General features: G+C 37.0%; 1 long non-coding RNA gene across 2 annotated transcripts in view; it reads left to right on the top strand.

Annotated features, from left to right (window-relative positions):
- Positions 1-25,685, top strand: part of LOC136792713 (uncharacterized) — a 64,942-nt gene that overhangs the window by 16,177 nt on the left and 23,080 nt on the right. For both annotated transcript variants that reach the window (XR_010836933.1, XR_010836934.1), the window contains exon 3: positions 19,170-19,299. This is a non-coding gene — a long non-coding RNA (uncharacterized lncRNA). The remainder of the gene's footprint in view (positions 1-19,169; positions 19,300-25,685) is intronic.

A 25,685-nucleotide genomic window follows, 5' to 3' on the forward strand; every position in this document is an offset into this window, starting at 1 on the left:
CTCTTTTCTTCATTGTATATTCTTGCCTCCTTTATTGAAGATTAATTGACTGTAGGTATGAGAGTTTATTTCTGGGCTCTGTATTCTGTTCCATTGATCCATATTTCTGTTTCTGTAAACAATAAAGTATTTTTAAATTAAGGTGTACCTTTTAAAAAAATAATGCTGTTGCACACTTGAGAGACAACAGTATGGTGTAAACATAACTTTTAAAAAAATTTGTATTGGAGTATGGTTGATTTACAATGTTGTGTTAGTTTCTGCTGTACAGCAAAGTGAATCAGTTATACATAATCATATATCCACTCTTTTTAGAATCTGTTCCCATTTAAGTCATTACAGAGTATTGAGTAGAGTTCCCTGTGCTATACAGTAGGTTCTTATTATCTATTTTATATATAGTAGTGTGTATATGTCAATCCCAATCTCCCAATTTATCTCTCCCACCCCAAACATAACTTTTATATGCACTGGGAAACTAAATAATTCTTGACTCTCTTTGTTGCAATATTTGCTTTATCGTGGTGATCTGGAACTGAACCTGCAATATCTCTGCAGTATGCCTATAAAAGAGTTGCATCTTATGTAACCATGATACAATATTAATACTAGAAAACTGACATTGGTACAATGTGTGTGTATAGTTCTATGCCATTCTATAACATGTGTAGATTTGTGTAACTGCCACTTCAATTAAGATACAGAACTATTCCTATATTGCAAAGATTTCCCTCATGTTATCCCTTTGTAGTCATGCCCACCCCAACCCTAACCCTGGTAACTGCTAATCTGTTCTCCATATACTTAATTTTGTCATTTTGAGAATGTTATATAAGTGGAAAAATATAGTATGTGACCTTCTGAGGACTTTTTTCACCCAGCATCATGACCTTGAGTGCCATCCAAGTTGTTGTATGCAGTTTGCTGTAGACAGCATATATCTGGGTCATGGTTTTTATCCACTCTGCCAATCTCTGTTTAAGTGGGGAACTTAGACTATTTTCATTTAATGTAATTATTGATATCTTATAGCTTAAGTATTCCATTTTATTTTTCATTTTCTGTTTGTTCTCTGTTTCTCCATTTTGCCTTCCTGTGGGTTGCTAAAACATTCTTTGGAATTCCATCTTAATTCATCTATAGTGTTTTGAGTGTATGTATTTGTATAGCTTTCTGAGAGGTTGCTCTAGGCATTGTATTACGTATACATAACTTATCACAGTCTACTGGTGTTGGCCTTTGCCATTTCAAATAAAGTATAGAAACCTTACCTCCACCATTTATAATGTAATTGTCTTAAATATTGATATTTCCTCTACTTACATTTAGAACCACATCAAATAATGCTATAATTTTTTTGCTTCAACCATTAAACACAATTTAGAAAACTCAAGAGGTGAAGGAATGTCTATTGTATTTACCTAAATTTTTATTCTTTTTGTTCTGTCTTCCTTCCTGATGTTCCAAGTTTCCTTCTTTTATCATTCCTTTCTGATTTAAGAACTTCTTTTAGCCATTCTTTAGGGCAGCCTGCTGGCAACAAATTCTCTTACTTTTCTTTCTCTGAGAATGTCTGATTTTCCCTTCATTCTTGAAGTATATTTTCATGGATATAGAGTTTTTTTCTTTCACTGCTGCAAGAATATTCAGAGTCTTCTTATGTCTGTTTTATATATGATGTCCCAGGATTTTAGCAGTGCTTAACAGGAGGATTAGGGAGAGGTACATTTATGCCATCTTGTCTTGGAACCAGAAACCCATTGGGCAGTTTTTAATATTTAGTGTTATTTGTATTCAGATTTGGAAGATGGAGACTCCAGGAGTTATCCAACATATAGTTGATTTTTTCAAATATTCTAGAATTATTATCAGTGGTACTAAAGTCATATGTCCTGTATATATAATGGAATATTACTCAGCCATAAAAAGGAACGAAATTGGGTCATTTGTAGAGACGTAGATGGATCTAGAGACTGTCATACAGAGTGAAGTAAGTCAGAAAGAGAAAAACAAATATCGTATATTAACACATACATGTGGAATCTGAAAAAATTGGTTTAGATGATCTTATTTACAAAGCAGAAATAGAGACACAGACATAGAGAACAAATGTATAGATACCAAGGGGGGAAAGCGGGAGGGGTGGTGGTGGTGGGATGAATTGGGAGATTGGGGTTGACATATATACACTATTGATACTATGTATAAAATAGATAACTAATGAGAACCTACTGTATAGCTCAGGGAACTCTACTCAGTGCTCTGTGGTGACCTAAATGGGAAGGAAATCCAAAAAAGAGGGGATATATGTATGCATATAGCTGATTCACTTTGCTGTACAGTAGAAACTAACACAATATTGTAAAGCAACCATACTCCAATAAAAATTTTTTTAAAAATCATATGTCCTGAAGCCACCAGAAAATGATGTCAAGAACAAAGCTTAAGATATTGGATGCAAACTCTAGATGCATTTCTAAGATGTGTAAAATAATTTATTTACCAACAGAAAAAGACATTAGAGTACAAATAAAAAAGCCAGCTGAATATGTCCAGTGTTTGTCACTCAGTCTGTTTTAGATTGATTACTTTCTGGGAGCTTAATGGAATAGCTCTTTGAGAAAGGAAAGGGAAAGGACTCCTTTCCGAAATTACACGTGCAGGGTTTTAGTGAGACACACACTCATTAGTGTTGATTGGAGTTAAGTAACTCATATCACCTAGGGCATTTAGCTCGCTTTGTTAGTGTCTAATCTGGTGCCAGACTCCCAAAAGGCCCTGAATTTGGCAAGGCCACAGTAAGATGAAATGCATAGCTGTTTCTTAAAAAAAAATAAATGCAGTCCAAGCTGTTCTCTATAAGTTTTAAGCTTAGATTTAATCAAGTCCAGCCAAAATTATTCCACCCAGGAGCTATTATCACATTCTTCCTTTTGAAAGCATCTAAAACCACGGAATTGTTGGCAGTCACATCCAATCCTTTAGAAACGAAAAACTCTTATAGCCTCCCAATTCCTAACTCCAACTTCCTTTTCCTGTTTAACATGTTTGTGGAGTTATTTAGGAAAAAAAAGATTTGAATTTTAATTTGTAAATCTTCAATTTAATGCAAGGTAACTTTCTGGTAATGAAAAGGATACTGAATCTGTGAGAAAAAGTAATTGGAAAGCTGGCTGGCTTATAAAGGGATTAATACAGATTTATTTCTCTCTCTCTCTCTCTTTAGTTAGAAAAAGATAACATAAGAACAAAACCCAAGAGATAATGGCAGTAACCTCAGACTGACTTTAAGAACTACCAGTTTTTATTTATTTAAATACTTTTTGAGCTGAAAAACTCAAAGCTGGACTTAGCCATAATTCCCCCTCCCCCATCCAAATCTGTTTCTTCACCTTTTTAAAAATAGATGTTTACATGAAAAAGAAAATACTTAAAGATGCATATGTTCTACTAATACCTTGTTAGAACTATCTGTGGTTTGGTTTGGGATCTCTTTCTGTTTATGCAATAGCCACTTGCAGCTTAATAAACAGATACTTTTTAATTGGTTGGACAGTTCACATTAGGGAAGGCCTTTTAGAGCTGATCATGCTGGTACAGGATGTGTTCATTCTAAACAAAGTTGAGAAATACATGGAAGCATGCTTTTGGCTCCTTAAATCAGTACCCTGTTTCTCTTTCCTGAGGTCATCCATTTCTATCTATCCTGAGGCCTGACTGTACTTTCAGAGGGCTGTGGGCAGATCTTTGCTACCATTAGCTTAAGGTATATATACAAAATAATTTAAGTAAGGTAAGTTTCCTCCCAATGTTATTTGCTTTTTAAACAGGATCTTTGGAAGATAAAAAGGTGCTTTTCCTCTTCTACTCTGCCTGCCTGAGGCCAGGAGTTAGTTAGCATGCCATCTTGAAGGAGTATGGACCCCTGGTCTGTGCTTGTTTGATATACACATTAGACTTTTTATGAATTATGGAAGCACTTCTGGGAGGAGAAGGGCTCCAACTTGAACAAATCACTGGAGTCTAGCCATCCAGGGCTCTCAAGGGAAGAGCTTAAGCTAAAGGCCTTCCCTCACTGGGCCATCAATCCAAATCAAACAATAAATTGCAAGTGACCATCTGCTCTCTTAATCATGTGCCTCTTTCTTTCCTTGGGCTGGTTGTCATCTTCTGGTCTGGCCCCTTTTACTAATTAGCCAAAGCTTGATCTTTAGGTGAACCACAGTTTTCATTTTATCCTGAATGGAATATGGCTTTATTTATTCTTCCATTTGGTTAAAGCATTTGAGGGAAAATTTTAAAAAATTGTTGTTACTCTAAAGTTTACAAAAACTGGTTATTTAGAATCTGGGTTGATATTTTACTTTTGCTGAGTACCTTTGAATACTCCCAAATGAATTGTTTTATTTTATTCCTTTTCTCATCTTGGCAGTGAAAATAGTAATGTTTACATTTACTGTTTTTTAGAGCTAGACAGTATTCTTTGTTGTTTATTAAGTTTATTAAGTAATACATATATATCACAAAGGATCTAGTTATATTGTATAAAGGCAAAGTTTAGATAACTGGTAATAACAGTTTGGTATGCATCCTTTTGCTATGTTTATACGAATACAAGATGAACTCAGTATTTAAATGTAGCAAATAAAGCTATAGGGGAATATTTCTATAATGTGGTGGGGTAGAATATTGGAGTGAAGGAGGGGAGCTTTGTAGGCAAGATGGAAAACCGGAAGCTTAAAGTCAGATCTGAACTACATTAAAAGTTGAACTTTCTGAAGATGATAACCAGTTTGGGAAATTGTTTATGATTCCCAAACAGTTGAATGTTTATTTCACTAAGCATAGTGTTTTCAAGGTCCATCCATGTTGTAGCATATATCATGCCATTTAGGCAAGGAATTTCAGGGTCATGGGGACCTGAAGAATATTCTAGAATGGGGATGCTTTGTGCTAAGAGGAGTGGAGAGGAGGACCAGAGTGGGGGCTCAGGGTCCTCATACAGTGCATGAGGAACAGCATTATGTTATTTATTGAAACAAGTTATTAGAAATGTTGAACTGCCTAACAATAGAGGGAAGGTTGAGTGTATCCCCTTAATAAGAAGCCATAAACCACCGAAAACTTTAATCTTGGAGGCTATATAGCAACATGGAAAATGTTTATTGTGTATAAAATCCAATGTGAAATGTCCAGACTGTAAAATTGAATGGACACTATGACTTAAACTATAATACATAAAACATCAACTAAAGAAGTTCCACTTCTAGGAATTTATCCCACCAATATACTCTCATATCTGCATAAAGATATGAGTACCAGAATGTTTGTTGTGGTGTTGTTTGTAATCACAAAAAATTACAAACAAGTGCTTTGGTATTTTATAGGGACTGAGTAAATAAATTATGCTACATGGTACACTGAAATAACATGCAGCCATTAAAAAGAGTGAGGCAGCTTTAAATACCAATACGAATGCATCTCCAAGAAACATTTTAGGTGAAAAAAAAAAAAAGCAAGGTGCATATAATACATTCCTTTTGGTGTAAAATAAAGGATTTTATATACATGAAAAAACAAGACTAGACAGGGATAAGGCAAATGATAATAGTTTTAAGGTGGCAAATGTGCATGGTGATTTTTCTTCATTTTCTAAACATTCTTTAGTGCTTTTGTAACTTAAAAAGGAAGATTAAGGAAAAATGAATGCCTAAGCAACCATGAGAGGGAGGTTTCATAAACTTTAATCACCTCTTCTTATGCTGTTGAATTCTGGCACCACTTAAATTTCAGCAGACTTGTTCATATCACAAGTCTTCATTGTCCCTGTTGTGTTCAGAGGCAGAGTGTTATGATTTAGCTTCTATTAATACAGTCATTTAAACATTGAGTATGTCTGTACATTATAATAGGATGAAAAATATGGTTTCTGAACCTCATTATTGGGTTGCACGATATAGCTACACTCAAGAGAGAAGGCTGAATTCTAGAGAAATCTCTGGCTTTGGCTAAGATTTACCAAATGGTTCATTTCTGTTAATGATTTCTGGCACATTTCTTATGAATAAAATAAGGCGCCTGGATGCTTTTTTTGGCTTTTCTAATTGAGCCTTAGTTTGCATCATTTTACCTTTAGATATTGTACTTCCTTTCATACCTACCCTTCTGACTCTTGATAACTTATTTGGTCCTAATAGAAAAATTAAGGCAGATAACTTCTACAACAAAAGGATCTGGTACTATTTTGAAAAGCCTGGGGTATTGTGGTGATAAAATCAATTAAATCTTCTGAGTTTCTTCATTCTCTGTGTTCTGCAAGACTTAGCAAACTCATAAATATCTATCATTGGCCTGCTTGGCTATATAGGTGACATTTCAAGGGCTAAGCTGGTACTTATTTCTTATTAGCAGCACCTATGGAAGTATCTGACTTATTAGTCCATGTTAGATTTCCAGTTGGTGCTAAATTTCTACCCAAGTTCTTGCATTCCAGTACTTTTAATTTTTTTCTAAATTCTTGGTAATAATTACATAAATAAATTACTCTTTTTTTTGCACAGATGAAAAGAAAATGATCCTAGATTGGTTAAATTTTATTCCAGGCACAGGTAAATTGTTTATGATTATAGCTTCCTTAATTGGCACATAAACTAACCTTTAACTGTAGCTTATCTCCTAAAAGATATGATTCATTAAAATTGGAGAAATTCTCTTGATTTATGCATACAGTTTTCATGTGCCCTTTGCTGATGCTTCATTCAAATTAGTAAGTAATGAGATTGCCAAGTTATGCTTACAACCGGTGTTCTAATTAGTTTGGGATGGCAGCTCATTCATTTGAACCCACATAATAAGCTGGGAAAAGGGTGTTATATTTTTGAATGGAATTGTTGTCTCAGATCAGAATTCTATTGCATTTTTTACCTTCTATTTTTTGAATTTAAAATCTCTCTATTCAAGAGACAGCACATTCTGTATATTTATTCTGTAAACTTTGCCATTTTTTCCTCTAGGAGGTTATCAGATTGATAATGGAGAGAGTAAGACATTTTATAAGCAGAATTCCTGACTGGTTTGAAAATTATGTCTTTTCCCTTGTAAAATTTGGCAGGCAGCAGAGTATGTTAAAAACAACATGGGTTTGAAGTTAGGCTATGGTTGGAATGCTAATGTACTAATTACTAGTTACTTTCACACAAGTTACTAGATGTGTACATTGGCAAATTAAGTTTTCTAACACACAATTGCTTCAAATATAAAGTAGGCATATAATCTTTGTCATGCTAGGAAGTTGTGAGACATAATAAGAGAATATATAAAACTGGCATATATGATTTTCAGTTTGGCCTTCAATTCAATAAATACATACTACATTCTCAATATCTCTTAAAAATAAGTCTTCTTGATGACTTTTTTTTCTTAACTGCTCGACGCGGCATGCGGAATCTTATTTCCCCAACTAGGGCTCAAACCCATGCCCCCTGCAGTGGAAGCTCGGAGTCTGAACCACTGGACCGCCAGGGAACTCCCCTTGATGACTTCGAAGTAAAAGGATATATCACAGAATATTGTGCTATAGTAAAAGAATAATTGATATTTTATTATCTGGAAACCTCTCTTATTCAGTATTTCTGCATATCTATTATATAATAATGATGATTAATGTTTATTAGTGTAACCCTGAGCCCAGAGGATCCTCCCAAATGATTAAAAATAGGAAATTCATATGATTTCCTCTTTAAGCATTTTTATTATGTTCTAATTCCTTAAAAGTCAGTAATCCAATTGATTGGGATTCCTTTTAGGTACAGGTAAAAAGTCCATGGTTTAATACTACATATTACTTTTAACAATGATAAATATATATATGAAAACTATCTGCTGACTAGAATATAGTTTTTCATAATCATACCAGATAACCAGTCCATTGAAAAGTACTAAGAATAACATAATAATACCACCCATTACCCAGTGCTTCCGATGTGCCAAACTCTTGTACGTTTCTCATCTGATCTCAACGTCTAATCTTAACATTAACTTGGACCACGAGGGATGTGTAGTATTATGCCAATTTCACAGATTAAGGAAGTCAGAGAGGTTAAATAAATTGTTCAAGGTCATACAGGAAGTGAGTGACAGAACACAGACTTGAGCCTATAGCTGTCTTACTTAGCCATCTTACTCCAAAGCTTGGGCTCTTAATCTCCGTGGAATTCTAGACTTCTCTTATAACTAGCTTCTCCTTAGTCTTTTTCTTATGCCTTGTGGTCAAACCCCTTTCTCTGAATGATTCTGTGCTAGGAAAATGGAGTGTGCCTTATTATTATGTGTTTGGATATACAAGTCAAGACTATTTCAGCAGGAGGGAAAATGTACTGGCAAGTAGCAAAACAACACCACATCTGTGAGGCTGATGGGGTAGAAAGGTCACACCAAACTTAGCATCACTGTTGAAGATGTGGGGGTTCAACAGTGTGGAAAGTCCATTGTGAGTCATTTCCCTATGTCATGGCCAGAATGTAGTAATGGAAATGGTACATTTCACACTCAGTAGAAAACAAAATCAAAGAATGGGAGGGCTTGCTGGTAATATCTGCAGAGAGATGACCTGGCAACATTAACCTGTGACTGAGAAGGATTCTAATCTGTCAGTGGAGACACCTTTAAAGTTGGCAGCCATCTAGACTGTTTTATGTGTGATATGTGTTTTTTTTTTCTGGGCAGAGGGTCCAACAGCATTGTCAAATTCTCTATGGTACTCATAATGAAAATAGTTAAGAATTAGCTTATCTAAATTTAGCCTTACAAAAGTGATTTTTAAAAAGTTGTAAAGATATAGTTGAAGATACTTTCTGAGGATGTAATTACGTATGGTTTTATGTTAACCACTCCAGATAAAGAGAACTTTATGGGCAATATTACCTAATTTTTTTTTTTTTTTTTTTGGTATGCGGGCCTCTCACTGTTGTGGCCTCTCCCGTTGTGGAGCACAGGCTCTGGACGCGCAGGCTCAGCAGCCATGGCTCACGGGTCTACCCGCTGTGCGGCATGTGGGATCTTCGCCGACCGGGGCACAAACCCGCGTCCCTTGCATCGGCAGGCGGACTCTCAACCACTGTGCCACCAGGGAAGCCCTTACCTAATGTTTAAGAGCAGTAAGTTTTGGAAGTCAGTGAGTGGGTTTGAATCATTATCACTGTCCTAGCCATTTCCAACTTAACTTCTGAGGCTCAACTGCCACATCTGTAAAATGGGAATAGTAATATATACTTCAGTGGGTTGTTATGGGGATTATATGAGGGGAATTGAATTATCTGAGCAAAGAAAAATATAAATTATCCAAATAGAGCAAACAGTATGATAAGGGTTCATAGGTATTCAGTAAATGATTATGGTCAGAGTCCCATAGCCTTTATTTCAAAACTTAAAACAGCTAAGTGAATCTAGCCAATGTCCAGGACACAGGAAACATAACAAAAAGAGTAAATTAGTTTAAGTCAAGGAAAGTGACTTTTCAGCAAAATTGAGGCAGGAAGTGTAGAGAAGGCAGAGAGTTTGTTGTAGATGAAGCAAATATCCAGGTTACCGTGGGAAGGCTGGGCGGAGGCCTGAGGATTTAGGAGTGATCCGACTGAGCAGTTGCTGGAAGAATGTGATGCTGCTTTGAAGTTACCTCAGATGCAAGAGTGGGTCACACACCATAGGTACCATGTTCAGAGCTTCAGTGTTTAATTATGTAAATGACTTCTTAAGGGGATAGTCCAGCTGCTTGCAAAGCCATGCCTCATTTATTATAGTTGTGAACACACACAAGTCCTCATATGGAAAAATATATTAGTTTGTAATTGGGGGTAGGTGTGGGAGATGGAAAGGAAGGCCTTGATAACTAAAAATGCTCCAGAGGGCCCATTGCCCTTAACAACAGTCAGAAGATGGGCAGGCACAATCCTTCACCTCAAGCAGGAGAGAGACTCCTTCACAGGTCAGCTTTCCTCAGCCTGCTTTTAAAAGAAGGTGTGAGTACAATATAAAAGAAAAGCACTTTCACAATAAAATTAAAAATTTCCCAACAGAAATTGAAATAAGAGAAAATATTTTTAATGACCATCAGCAATCTTCAAAACTTGAAGATGGAAACTAACATTTTAAATTAGCTATTTCCTTAATGTAATAATTTATATTAAATTTCCTAACATGGAGCTTGGTACATAGTAGGCTTCACATGTTTTTTTCTCCCCTGCCCTTTCATATCTTTCCTTTTCAATGAAAACTTAAGAACTCAGTAGGGAACCTGGTCACAATACTACAGTGGTGTTTTCTAATGAATGACAAGGCACATTTATGTGATAAAATATCTTTTTTAAAACTTACAAAATATATCCTGCATAAGATTTTCATGCCGTTTCAGAGCTAAACATTCTCTGTTCTCCCAGAATATGAAATCTGAAGACTTTTCACAAATAGAAACGGGATTTTTTTTTTTTTTTTCTCTGCAGTAAAGGCCATAGAAAAGTTTATGGACTTGTCCTTGGCTTTTATGAATGGGATGTGAAAACACCCACTTCCCTTTCCCAGAGGCTGTTTCAGAGAAAACCTCTTTTCTCATTCTACTTACGTTCTAAATCCTTACACAAAACTATCAATTTATATTTGCTGATTTGACTGAATGTATAATCTCAGTCTTAAGGCATTTCAAGTTCTTTTTGGCAATCACAGGAAGTTTCCATGTTCCGAAAGTGATGTTCAGTTTACTTTCTTCTTTAATTATGAGTTTTTAAACCTATCAGAAGCAATACATTTTGACTGAAAGGATATCTAGATACTATGATGGGATGGTGAGGGACAATCAAATCATGAAGACTGTTCAGCAAGCAGCAAGTTAAAATTGACCTGCCGTCCTTGGTACTATGGGAACATCAATAGCCAGGATTTGTCTACTTTATTCAGATTTAAAGGGATAAATTCCAAACCTCGTAGTAGTATCCTGTTGCTTATAGTGACAAACATCATTACTTTTCATCCAGATGACCCATAATTTTGTGTTATAAGAGAACTTTGGGCTAAATTTTATTTCTATAGTCATTAATTTTACATGAAATACGATAATTTTCTAGTGTTTTGTTTTTTAAACAGCATATTTTGGTAGCACAGTATTGTCCCAAATTCTCCCTTAGGGGACACAGTAACTTCTAGGCTTATAGCAAATTGGGAAAAGATGCTGTATAAAGATCTAGAAACCTTAATAAGGTGTCTGAGAACATCCAAATGCCAGGATAGATTTGGGACCCTCAGTGTCTCCCTGTGTTTCCCTTGTTAGAAGTCTCACATAGAACTATAATGAACCTGGGATCCACTTGGATGATTAGTGGCAAAAATAATCTGCTCTGGGTACCAGCCAGACTTGGAGAGCTTCGGGAATCTCTGAAAGGGCGGATGAATTTTTGAGAGCTCTTAGCACAGTTAAAAGCTCACAGGAGTGGGTGGCAAGCTGTGGTCTCTGTGGTCAGATTGTCTGGTTTCAAGTTCTAGTTCTGCCATTTACTGGTTGTACAACCCTGGGAAAGTTATTCAACCTCTCTGTGCCTTAGTTTTCTCATCTGTAAAATGGGAAGATGATAACAGCAGAGTTGTTTCGAGGATTGAATAAATTTTTAAAAAGCCGAATAGGGCCTGGGACATAGTCACTGTGCATGTTTAGAAAAGAAACTACCAGAGAAGGGGAAGATCAATATAGTCTAGAGCAGGAGGTGGTAAACTATCACCCATAGGCCAAATCTGGCTTGCCTCTCTCTTTTTTTGTAAATAAAGTTTTATTGGAACACTGCTACACCTATTCATTTATGTTTTGTCTATGGCTGTTTTCGTGATACAACAGCAGAGTTTAGTAGTTGTCACAGAGACCTAATGGCCTGCAAAATCTAAAATATTTACTATTTGGCCCTTCACAGTGAAAATTTGCAGGCTCTGAACTATGGTCTTCATTCTTTTATGTTAGTGTATTTCCTTTATTCAATAGTAAATGCTTTTGCCACAGATCCAGCAAAAGTGCTTCCAGCCACTCTTTCCCTCTCCAAATGCGTGGGAGTCTGTAGGTCATGAAACTCCCACGAAGCAGCATATTATACCAAGCTGACAGGCCGCCCATGTCACAGAATGAATTGTGACTGAATCTTTTGTGGTGGTACTGTGGACCATTGAGACTAATATGACAATTACCTTCTGAGTATTTATGTGAGATAATTTAATTTTAGAGCTCATAAACAAGATCAGACTTATGTGGTTTAACAAAAGGTCTCCTTATGTGTACATACTCTTGCCAAATACATGATGAAATCCTGAAACACGGCAAACTTAATGTGCACTTTTAGGTTTACATGTGGCAAACAGAATTGAGTAGTGTATCTGTTCGTAAGTATTCCTGCTGCTATTAGCTATTAGGAGGCATTTGGGAAACCTGGATAGTTCTACTCAATATGAAAATGATTTCTTCCCTCACTGTGGAGCCCCCTTCCAGTAAATACACTCATATCAAAACCCTGCAGGTGAGTTTTCTTTTTTAAATTTTATGTTCCATAGCAGGCATACTCATCTTTTCTCATTATCTTGCCTATTCACTTGTACCTGGCCTTGCTTACGCTGCCTGCTCATTGTAAAAGGAACTCCTGTCTTGAGGTTGCCCTAGTGCTGTGTCTTCCAGAGGCTCCAAAAGCATAGCAGGACAAGAAAAGTTAAGTCTGTACTGGTACTAGGTTAAAAATTAGATTTGGTTTATTTACCAAACTTTTCAGGTAACTTTAAAATTAAAAACAACCTTTTTTCTTTCAACTCAATTTGAAAACACCAGGCTCAGTCATGCCTACATGTCAACTGGAAAAGAATTGGTAGAGGAAAATGTGTTCAAATTAATTCAAAGTTACTGAAGAGATACACAACCACTCAGCAATGCACTGATAATTAGGGGCTTTTTTTTTTCCTTTTAAAGGAGATGGTTTTATTACCTTTGCTGACAGCAAAGGCCACCAGTGATCAGTTTGGTTCAGCAAGTACTTATTTAGTGCAGATTCAGTACAAAGCTTGTGTGGCCATACTTCTTTAAATTAGATATAGTGGAACCAATGTTCTAATTACTTGACTATAGATTTGAATAAAGACATTTTAGTAATTTTGATTTTTAAACATAATATATATAAGCATTTAATCACTGTAAATATAATAGTATGTATGAAAAAAGGACAGTAGTCATCTTATGAAAAATTCATACTGTATAAAACCTCACTGATAATTAAAAGAAGCAGACCAAAATAAGATATCACTTTTTACTTACAGATTGGCAAAGTTTGATAATATGCCATGTGTTGGGTATGAGGGGAAATGACGACTCACATACACTGTTAGTGGAAGTTTAAATTTGACAAACCTTTTTGGAGGGCAGTTTGGCAATAGGTACGAAAATATATTCCTCTGACTCAGTAGTTCTGCTTCTAGGAGTTTATTCTACAGATATACTCATACATGTTCAAAGATACATGTACAACGATATTCATTGCAGCACTGTTATAATGGTAGAAAGCTAAAAACAACAGAATTTATAATGCATTTGTTATGGACTGAATTGTGTTACCCCCAAATTCATATGTTGACGTCCTAACCCCCAGTATCTTAGAATGTGACTATATTTGGAAATAGGGCCTTTAAAGAGGTGATTAAGTTGAAATGAGGTCATAAGAGTGGGGCCTTAATTCAATATGCCTGGTGTCCTTATAAGAAGAGAAAGAGACCAGGGGGCACACACAGAGAGGAAAGGCCATGTGAAGACACAATGAGAAGGTAGCTGTCTGCAAGGCAAGGAGAGAGGCCTCAGGAGAAAACAAACCGATTGGCACCTTGATCTTGGACTTCTAGCCACCAGAACTGTGAGAAAGTAAATTTCTGTTGTTTTAAGCCACCCAGTCTGTTGTATTTTATTGGGCAGCCCTGGCAAATCATTGCACCATCCATCTAATGAAGTACTCTGCAGTTTCAGTGTAAGGTATATTATCCTCCAATTTATTGGATTCAAAAAAATTTTTAAGATATACTATAGTATGCTTGTATATTCATAAACATTTTGCAGTTTTTTTGGGGGAAAGTCCTCCTAGTGGGGCTTGGGAGTAGGTGAGGGAGGCTTTTATTTTTCATTATATACCATTTTGTATTGCTTGAATGTATTTATAAGAACTTATAGATTTTATAATAATAAAGCATCTGGTTAAAATAGATAAAAGCAAAACATATTCTGCCTAGAATATGAATATTATTTGACAGATAGGGGATGGAGTATCCCCCCCCACCATACATACTTATAGAATAGTGTTTGTTTTATTATTGTTTTATCCCATTGAATTTCAGCATTGAGGAATTTATCCTAAGGATACAATCAGAGATAGGTAAAATGATAGATGTTCAAAGGTGCCCAATGTAGCTATGCGTATGAGAATGAAATATTGGGAATTTAAACAGCAGGGTGTGGTGTAAGACCTAGAGTTAAGTTTCAAGATTATGTGCTGCTTTCTGCTATATTTAAAATAGATAGGGCTTCCCTGGTGGCGCAGTGGTTGACGGTCCGCCTGCGGATGCAGGAGACACGGGTTCGTGCCCTGGTCCGGGAGGATCCCACATGCCGCGGAGCAACTGGGCCCGTGAGCCATGGCCGCTGAGCCTGTGCGTCCGGAGCCTGTGCTCCGCAACGGGAGAGGCCACAACAGTGAGAGGCCCGCATACCGCAAAAAAAAAAAAAAAAAAAAAAAAAAAAAAAAAAAAAAAAAAAAAAATAGATAACCAACAAGGACCTACTGTATAGCACAGGGGACTCTTCTCAATATTATGTAACAACCTAAATAGGGAAAGAATTTGAAAAAGAATAGGTACATGTATATGTATAACTGAATCACTTTGCTCTACACCTGAAACTAACACATTGTTAACCAACTATACGCCAATATAAAATAAAAAGTTAAAAAAACAAATAAAAAGATTATGTGCTGCCTTGACATCTGAAACTGGGTGTGTGGAGAGGCTTGAATGGCTTAACTGCAAATCCCCCCCCCCCAATTCTGCTCCCTTGGATAAGATACACTGGCCCAAACCTCTCCTTATCGAGGGGCCAGGCACAGTGCTGCTCATCCCTGAGTAGTTGGCTTCAGTTCCCTGCCAATCTGCAGAATTATTCAGACAAGCCAATGGCACCCTCCTGCAGGAACTAGGGGTCACCTCACCCTCTTGTTTCAACGGAGCCTGCCTCTCACAGACCCTGCTTGTTCACTCTGTTCCCGGGGGGTAGCCCCCAGGCGGCTCCATGTGTTATGCAGTGTCTTCCCTGGGACGTGAGTATATGGGAGCAATAAACCGCTGTCGGTCTCATCTGTCCAGTGTCAGGTGTCATGTATCTGGCCATCCCTGTCACCCTAGGGCAGGAATCCCTCCCTCACCAGTGGGGTGAAGTGGAGGTAAACAAAACACAGGGGATTGATGAATTAAATTATGGTACATCCAAAAGCCAAAAGTCATTCAAAGTCATTAAAAATCTTGTAAAATATTTAATAGTATGTAAAACTTCTTATAATATATTAGGCTTAATAAGTAAACACTTTGAGATGTTGTGTCATCTGTCAATCTCTTGGTGGTTTTGAGAACTAAATGGTTACAGGGGACAGTATGTGGAGGAACAACAGAAAGTCCCCCAGGACTCCGAGAGTTTGATTAATGGTATCAGACTTTTAGACTGGAAATCCATGGAGGTCACTTCTTGCTGTGATATATTGACTCATCTGAAAAATGAAGAAGTTGGATTGCTTCCTTTTTTATCTCTGAGGTCTCTTCTAGCTGTAACATTGTGATTCTATAGGATCAATTTCAAGGGGAATTGCATTCCAAGCAGTAATTTTAGAGTCACATTACAGTCCCCTGAGCATAGTGACTGTACTTCCTGCATTGACACAGGGACCAGGGCCTCTTTTGGTACTGCTTGTGTATGTAAGACACACACACACACACACACACACACACACAGAGGCACACGTACAGTCTCTTTTCTACTCTCTGTCTTGGAGAATATATCAATAATTACCTGCACACTAATATGCCTAGTCAAAAATTGGCTCTTGGGTCTCATGAAACCCCAGGACCATCATTATGACGTGTCAGAGCATTCTACAGTATTGGTTGGGAAATGGTACTCTAGGAATAGGGCTACAGAAATAAGCCCTATTCCTAGGTATTTTTTCTTTTCACCATTTTTGCCTTTCAACATTCTAAAGAACTTGAGCAGAAATATTCATAGTAGTCTTTACTGCTTAGATTCCCATAAAAGAAAGACTAAAGCCTAGACAGTTGAGACCTAGAAAGAAAAAGCATGTAATTTTTTGAGAGATCAAATTTCATTAGAAATGATTAATTTCAGAAGTATTTAAACTGATAATTCCATACCATAATATAACATGTAATATAATATAGAAGGGAATAAAGTAGTAAAGGGAAGGTGTAAGAAAACTATTTAACAGACTTGGATTCCAGGAGGCCCCACAGAGGTCAGAACTATTCTAAGGTCACACCGGAGCCCATTTACATTTATCTTGGAGAGTGAAAACCTGAGATTCTCCAGTAATTTAGGAGGTAGTTTAACATGGTGGTTGAGAACATGATTTCTGCAGTTGGGCTGTAATAGGGTCCCAATAGGAATCAAACTATACATTCAAATTAGGTTAATCTATGGAGGATTTAATTCAGGGACAGTTTACAAGGATATAAATCACATTGGATAGTGTGTACCCAGAGCTAGTAGCAATATAGCTGTTACCAGCTCTGGCTTGAAGGAATGGGGGCATTTGGTTCCTGGAACCCTTCAGGAGAGAATCATCTAGAGAGCCACATCTTGAGAAGAGCAGTGATATTACTTGAGGGACATAGAAACTTGAGGTGACTCCACAGGCAGGAAGCCCAGGGAATAAGCAGTCCAGGCTTAGTCTCCTTCCTCCCTCTGACCTCCTGCCTCTACTCCTATGGGCTAAACACCTGTCATCCAGAAGGCAAGGAAGCCCATTGATGCAATTCACAGAGGTCAACCACCTGGGTATAAAATTGGCACAATTTATCAAATTGGTGCAGAGATTAGGGTGGAAAGTAGATCTGGAGGGGCAAACAAAGAGGTTCAGCATGAAGACCCATCTGAATTTGGGTTGAGGCCTTTCTAGTTCTTAGCTGTGTAACTTTGGGCAAGTTAGTCAGTCATCATAAGCTTATTTCCCGTATGTAAAATGGGGTTGATAATACTATCCCAGAGTCATTGTAAGGTTTAAATGAGCTAATTTAGATCATGCTGTTTGTGTGATGCTTCACCTGTAGAAATGAACAATAAATGCCAGCTATTTTCGTTGTCATCACCATATCATCATCATCATTGTCCAAAGATCATGTTTTTTAATGCACGACTACCCTGGGCTTGATTTCAAGGATCTATTGACTAAGACACGGATCCCTTAGGGGCTGTTTTGATCCCTTGCAGAGGGGAAGTGGTGTCTCACGCTGATTTTTATTTCCTCTCAAGCCAGGGCAACAGATTTATTGTTGAAATGACCTGATATTTTAGTTACAAAAAGTTTTTTTTCTTGTGACGATCTATTCTCTTAGCAACTTTCAAATATGCAGTATGGTATTGACTATAGTCACCATGCTCTATATTACATCTCCAAGACTGGTTTATTTTATAACTGGAAATTTGTACCTCTCAACACCCTTAACCCCCTTTTTTTTGTTTTTAATTTTTCTTTTACATGAATACATAATGTTGTCAGAGTGTGATAATGTTAATGTCTATTGTAATAGACATTAATAAGTTTGGAAAGTCCATCAGACACAAAATATCACCATAGTGGGGAAAAGGACAATCACTAAACATGTTAACTGCCATGATCCTTGGAATAGTTTCTGAAAAACTGTGTGAACTTTTTCTGGAGCCTACCTGTGTGCAATTCATTTTATTTTTGTTTAAAAATGTGATGTTTTAAATTTGTCTTTAGAAAAGGTATCTGTGCATCTCATAATAAAACACAAAGTGAATAGCACATGACATTTCATTGAATGGGAAAACATTACCTTCTTGACAGTGAGTACAGCTTAATTCATCAGAGAAGGAAGATGTGAGAGAAAATTTCTTAGAGGAACATGTCTTTATAATTATGATTCCTTGGATTGTGGTTATTTTTTATCATAACAACCATATATTGAAACCGTGTGAGATGAGCCAGTGAAAAATCAGGGTTCTGGGCCTCCAACTGAGGTGTCCTCCATTCACAGGTTGTCAAGTAAAGTTCTTATTACATAACCCCAAACTTCTATGGCAACAATATCCCATGATCTCTTCATACTCCCTCATAGCCTCAGAAAGTTACTATAACATGCTGTACTTGGGACCCAAGGATTAGTATGTGTCTGAGACTTCCATGCTTTAGGAAGGTCAATTAAGAAGAAAATCTTTTCATTTCATTTTATTTTTTAACTTCAGAGAGTACTAGTTATCCCATTGCCTTTGTTAGAACTGCTTAAGGGATACACTGCCCTTTCCTTTTTCACTTTAAACAGTTAATGTCAGAATGATACAAGGAGGAAAATAAAGGTTAAAAATGAAAATGTATGTCAATATTGCATGTTTCTTTTTCTAAGAATTCAAAATACTTTTCATGATGTATAATAATTTCATAAAATATCAGATTTTAAGTAAAATCCATGTTAATCCCCTTCCCTCACTCCTCAAACACACACACACACACACACACACACACACACACACACACACACGCACGCACGCATACATACACGCACATCATGTGCCAAAAGGGAAATCAGCCATTGTCCTTAGAAATGTGGTGGTTTGGTTAACTAAAAAGTCAAGTACATCCCAGATCTCATCCAGTGACAAAGCTGAAATGTTGTGGAAAATCAACTCCAGAAGAGCATGGGAGATATTTCCTAACTTCACCAAAGTTTTTTTTTTTTGTAATGGAAATCTATAGTAGTGATTCATACAGTCTCCAAATTGCAAATTGATTTTGTTCCAAAAGTTCACTTGTAAGCCAGTTGTCATCGCTCAGAACTCATTTTTCCATATAAGCAATGTTTTACTGTTCTGTTCCCAGGCTGGTTCCTGAAAGCTTTTTTAACACATGTGCAATTGAGCAATGCTGCTCTAGACTCACAGTACCTGAAGGATCTTCAGAGATCTTCAAGTTGAGTAAAAACATTAACTCATACAAAGGATGGGAGAAGGTAAGTGACTTGTTTGGGGTTATCCAGCAGAGCCAGGACTGGATCCATGTCTGATTTTCAGGTTGTGACCCTTCCAGTGTCCTGTAATTTATAAAATTAGACCACTATTTACCAGTTTATATCTCTAAATAGTTTACTTCTGAATAAGTATGTATCACTATAGCACTTAGAAAATGCTTTCCCACTAAGTAGGCTCACAAAATCTTCACAACAATCCTATGAAGATGGTAGAGCAGATGGTCTTCCCATTTTAAGGGTAAAGACATGGAAGCTGAAAGAGGTGAAATAAAGTATCCGTTGACACACAATTAGGAAGTGGAAGACTTCGGACTCAAGCCCAGAGTCTGAGGCCAGTGTCTGCTCCTCCGTAGACATTCTGGCAGGAGTGCAGCCCAGGGCTTGCTTGCACACCAGGTGTCCTGAGCAGGGAATTGCAGCTGCTGTGCAGGCTGGAGGCTGGGTCGGTCCTGGAGCTGATGGGCACCTGCCGAGGGAGGCTGCAGGGCTGATGGGGCAGCAGAGGGGAGGAGAGAGGATGGGAGGGGAGATCAAGGGCCCCGGTGATTGTATAGCTTAGGGAATTTCCCAGCGCCATGGTGGGGGGTAGGTGGTGCTCCGTGGCAGGAGGTTGAAATGAATGGTTGAGTTGTGCTTGTTGATCTGTTCACGTCACTTTTCCTTAGGAACTGCCTATACATAAAGGTGAGCTTTAATATATCGTCTGGCATATGGTTGACAGTTTAATTTTTTAAGTTTGTGTGGATTAGACCATAGTACCTTGATATAAGTAGGCACTTTAACATAAATCCTTATTGAATTAACCAAACTGGAATTAACCTAAAACTTCTTTATAAACAGATGAAATGGCTACAAAGTGCCTTAAAACAAAAACAAAACCAAAACTAATCCCGGCTTGAAGAACAAGTACTTAATTGGGCAATATAAGCTAATACTTCTACTAAGTCTCCCTTTACAGCTTTATGGATTTTAACCACTACCTTTTTAGAAAGAAATATTTACCTATAAAAACAAACCTAATGAATATGGAAGAAAAATTGATGACGGCTACAGGTTTTTAAAGGCTCTAACATTTTTGTGCATTCTGAATGTGATTTTTAAAATTCCCTGAAAGGGAGAGCGAGAGAGAAAACTTTAGGAAGAGTGTGCCTTTTCCCTGGCGTGTGTCACTGCTGCTTGCCACTCAGCCCTTCAACCTGCTGGATAAAGGTGTTGGCAGGTGTGGGTGTGGTTGGGAGCATGAAGATTCCTCCTGCTTGTTCAGTAGTAAAGATGGAGTCAGATTCCAATGTACACTGGTGGACTAAGGGGGGAAGAAATAAGATCTGTAGCAGCAGCCTGCAGTCGGGAGGCTCGCTGCAGAACTGACAGTGCTTCCAGAACAACATCATGTTTCAGTGCCACGTGCCACATTTCTAAGCATTATGTCATGTCGGGATTTAATTTGCGTTCTTCAGTGTTTAATTTTCATTGTGAGGGTCTGTTTGCTCACTGATGCTTTCAATTTATTACCCTCCTATTGCAAAATGTAGCACTCAAAGTTGCTGATCCTGTTAATGTCAGGAAAGGGAGGGGAAAACCCACATGGCAGGACATGGAACTAATTTATGAAATGATTGGAAATCTGCATCTGCCTTCTCCTTTATGTAATTCATTTTACCCCCCCAACTTCTTTGTCCCACTCTTTCCTCTAATTTTTAGTTTTTTCTTGTTCTATATTCCTTTTACTTTCTCTAACTCTTGTCTTTCTCCATCTCCAGATTTCACCTTATCTCCTAGTTCTTTTTATGCCTCCTTTATATATAATCCTTCCTCTCCCACTCTCTCTTCTTATTCTTTGAGTCTCAGGATTCTTTCCCATTCCTCCTCCAGAACTCACTCACAGTTACCCCCTACCCACCTACTGTCTTTGGTTTACTCATTTTTCTTTGTCCATAATAATGCTCTTTATTTTTAATTATGTCTTGGACTAAAAGAGAGGCTGGTTCTAAGCTTGTGGGCTCTATCCTAAGGTGCCATTTGAGAAAAGGGGATAATTTTCACAATCTCCTGGTCTAGGATTACTGAACCATCTCAGAGACATTGGAAAAAAGGTAGTCATGCATCCAACATACTTGCCACACTTGTATTATTATTTCTGCTAATAATAACTATGTAATGATGAGTTACATCTACTTTGCAGGTCTTCCAACTTGGTTATGTACTAGTTCAAGCAAAAGTCATAGTTTCTATTTTGGAGAGTCAAGGCAGCACAATATTGTGAGAAAAAACATGGACTTTTGAGTCAAACAGATGTGAATTTAAATTTTGGTTCTGCCCTTAATTAGCACTGTAACATGGGCAAATTATTACCATCATTATTGATTTTTTAAATTATGAAGTATCTGAAGCTCAGAAAGATGTATATACAATACCATGTTTAGTCACTGTTGTAACTTTGTCAGATCTTATCATTTTGCCATATTAATTTCAGATCCCTTCCTTTTTTGTTAAGAAATAAAAAGTTACAGCAATTACATAGTTGCTCGGATTTGCAGTTTCTTCTACTCTGAAATGTGTCTAATTATATTTCTATCCCAGAGTCATTAGAATTAAACAACATGACATATCTAAAGGGTCTGCCATATTTTAAGGCATGTAGACAAGTTGTTATGTAGACAATCATGAATAAATCATTTTAGTGGTGTTTTAAAAACATCATATGAATTAAAAAAAAAGACAACATAATTTTGCTAATTCTAGGTAGGCCCCAACCTTGCTTTTGTTACTGGAAAAATAAAGATGATTTTCTCTACCACTGACTTAGAAAAATAATCCCAAATTTAGTATTTCCTGAGTCTAAGTTTTTCTAAGTATTAAAATTTCACAAGTATTTGAATTTTTTTCTTTAACATCTTTATTGGAGTATAATTGCTTTACAGTGTTGTGTTAGTTTCTGCTGTATAACAGAGTCAATCAGCTATATGCATAGGTATATCCCCATTATCCCCTCTCTCTTCGTTTCCCTCCCACCCTCCTTTTTTTTTAACACCTTTATTAGAGTATAATTGCTTTACAATGCTGTGTTAGTTTCTGCTGTATAACAAAGTGAATCAGATATACACATACATACATCCCCATATCTCCTCCCTCTTGCATCTCCCTCCCTCCCACCTTCCCTATCCCACCCCTCTAGGTGGTCACAAAGCACCAAGTTGACCTCCCTGTGCTATGCGGCTGCTTCCCACTAGCTATCTATTTTACATTTGGTAGTGTATATATGTCAATGTCACTCTCTCACTTGTCCCAGCTTACCCTTCCCCCTCTCTGTGTCCTCAAGTCCATTCTCTATGTCTGCATCTTTATTCCTGTACTGCCCCGAGGTTCTTCAGAACCTTTTTTTTTAGATTCCATATATACGTGTTAGCATATGGTATTTGTTTTTCTCTTTCTGACTTACTTCACTCTGTATGACAGTCTCTAGGCCCATATACTGCACTACAAATAACTCAATATCATTTATTTTTATGCCTGAGTAATATTCCATTGTATATATGTGCGACATCTTCTTTATCCATTCATCTGTTGATGGACACTTAGGTTGCTTCCATGTCCTGGCTATTGTAAGCAGAGCTGCAATGAACATTGTGGTGCATGACTCTTTTTGAATTATGGTTTTCTCAGGGTATATGCCCAGTAGTGGGATTGCTGGGTCATATGGTAGTTCTGTTTTTAGTTTTTAAAGGAACCTCCATACTGTTCTCCATAGTGGCTGTATCAATTTGCATTCCCGCCAACAGTGCAACAGGGTTCCCTTTTCTCCACACCCTCTCCAGCATTTATTGTTTGTAGCTTTTTTGATGATGGCCATTCTGACTGGTGTGAGGTGATACCTCATTGTAGTTTCGATTTGCATTTCTCTAATGATTAGTGATGTTGAGCATCCTTTCATGTGTTTGTTGGCAATCTATATATGTTCTTTGAAGAAATATCTATTTAGGTCTTCTGCCCAGTTTTGGATTGGGTTATTTGTTTTTTTGATATTGACTTGCTTGTAAATTTTGGAGATTAGTCCTTTGTCAGTTGCTTCATTTGCAACTATTTTCTCCAATTCTGAGGGTTGTCTTTTGGTCTTGTTTATGGTTTCCTTTGCTGTGCAAAAGCTTCTAAGTTTCATTAGGTCCCATTTGTTTATTTTTGTTCTTATTTCCATTTCTCTAGGAAGTGGGTCAAAAGGGATCTTGTTGTGATTTATGTCATAGAGCACTTTTATGTCAAAGAACTCTTTGCCTATGTTTTCCCCTAAGAGTTTTATAGTGTCTGGCCTTATATTTGGGTCTTCAATCCATTTTGAGTTTATTTTTGTATATGGTATTAGGGAGTGTTCTAATTTCATTCTGTTACATGTAGCTGTCCAGTCTTCCCAACACCACTTATTGAACAGGCTGTCTTTTCTCCACAGTATATTCTTGTCTCCTTTATCAAAGATAAGATTACTATATGTGCGTGGGTTTATCTCTGGGCTTTCTATCCTGTTCCATTGATCTATATTTTTGTTTTTGTGCCAGTACTATTCTGTCTTGATTACTGTAGCTTTGTAGTATACTCTGAAGTCCAGGAGCTTGATTCTTCCAGCTCCGTTTTTCTTCCTCAAGATTGCTTTGGCTATTCGGGGTCTTTTGTGTTTCCATACAATTGTGAAATTTTTTGTTCTAGTTCTGTGAAAAATGCCATTGGTAGTTTGATAGGGATTGAATTGAATCTGTAAATTGCTTTGGGTAGTAGAGTCATTTTCACAATGCTGATTCTTCCAATCCAAGAACATGGTATATCTCTCCATCTGTTTGTATCATCTTTTTAATTTCTTTCATCAGTGTCTTATAGTTTTCTGCATACAGGTCTTTTGTCTCCTTAGGTAGGTTTATTCCTAGATATTTTATTCTTTTTGTTGCAGTGGTAAATGGGAGTGTTTTCTTAATTTCTCTTTCAGATTTTTCATCATTAGTGTATAGGAATGCCAGAGATTTCTGTGCATTAATTTTGTATCCTGCTACTTTACCAAATTCATTGATTAACTCTAGTAGTTTTCTGGTAGCATCTTTAGGATTCTCTATGTATAGTATCATGTCATCTGCAAACAGTAACAGTTTTACTTCTTCTTTTCCAATTTGGATTCCTTTTATTTCTTTTTCTTCTCTGATTGCTGTGGCTAAAACTTCCAAAACTATGTTGAATAATAGTGGTGAGAGTGGGCAACCTTGTTTTGTTCCTTATCTTAGAGGAAATGGTTTCAGTTTTTCACCATTGAGAATTATGTTGGGTGTGGGTTTGTCATATATGGCCTTTATTTTGCTGAGGTAGGTTCCCTCTATGCCTACTTTCTGGAGAGTTTTTATCATAAATTGGTGTTGAATTTTGTCAAAAGCTTTCTCTTCATCTATTGAGATGATCATATGGTTTTTCTCCTTCAATTTGTTAATATGGTTTATCATATGGATTGATTTGCATATATTGAAGAATCCTTGCATTCCTGGAATAAACCCCACTTGATCATGGTGTATGATCCTTTTAATGTGCTGTTGGATTCTGTTTGCTAGTATTTTGTTGAGGATTTTTGCATCTATGTTCATGAGAGATATTGGCCTGTAGTTTTCTTTTTTTGTGACATCTTTGTCTGGTTTTGGTATCAGGGTGATGGTGGCCTCATAGAATGAGTTTGGGAGTGTTCCTCCCCCTGCTATCTTTTGGAAGAGTTTGAGAAGGATAGGTGTTAGCTCTTCTCTAAAGGTTTGATAGAATTCGCCTGTGAAGCCATCTGGTCCTGGGCTTTTGTTTGTTGGAAGATTTTAAATCACAGTTTCAATTTCAGTGCTTGTGATTGGTCTGTTTATATTTTCTATTTCTTCCTGATTTGGTCTCAGAAGGTTGTGCTTTTCTAAGAATTTGTCCATTTCTTCCTGGTTGTCCATTTTATTGGCATATAGTTGCTTGTAGTAATCTCTCATGATCCTTTGTATTTCTGCAGTGTCAATTGTTACTTCTCCTTTTTCATTTCTAATTCTGTTGATTTGAGTCTTCCTTTTTTTCTTGATGAGTCTGGCTAGTGGTTTATCAATTTTGTTTATCTTCTCAAAGAACCAGCTTTTAGTTTTATTGATCTTAGCTATTGTTTCCTTCACTTCTTTTTCATTTATTTCTGATCAGACCTTTATGATTTCTTTCCTTCTGCTAACTTTTTTTTTTGTTCTTCTTTCTCTAATATTTTTAGTTCTAAGGTTAGGTTGTTTCTTTGAGATGTTTCTTGTTTCCTGAGGTAAGATTGTATTGCTATAAACTTCCCTCTTAGAACTGCTTTTGCTGCATCCCATAGGTTTTGGGTCATCGTGTTT

The sequence above is a fragment of the Kogia breviceps genome, chromosome 15 (assembly GCF_026419965.1).
Source record: "Kogia breviceps isolate mKogBre1 chromosome 15, mKogBre1 haplotype 1, whole genome shotgun sequence".
NCBI classification, from domain to species: domain Eukaryota; kingdom Metazoa; phylum Chordata; class Mammalia; order Artiodactyla; family Physeteridae; genus Kogia; species Kogia breviceps.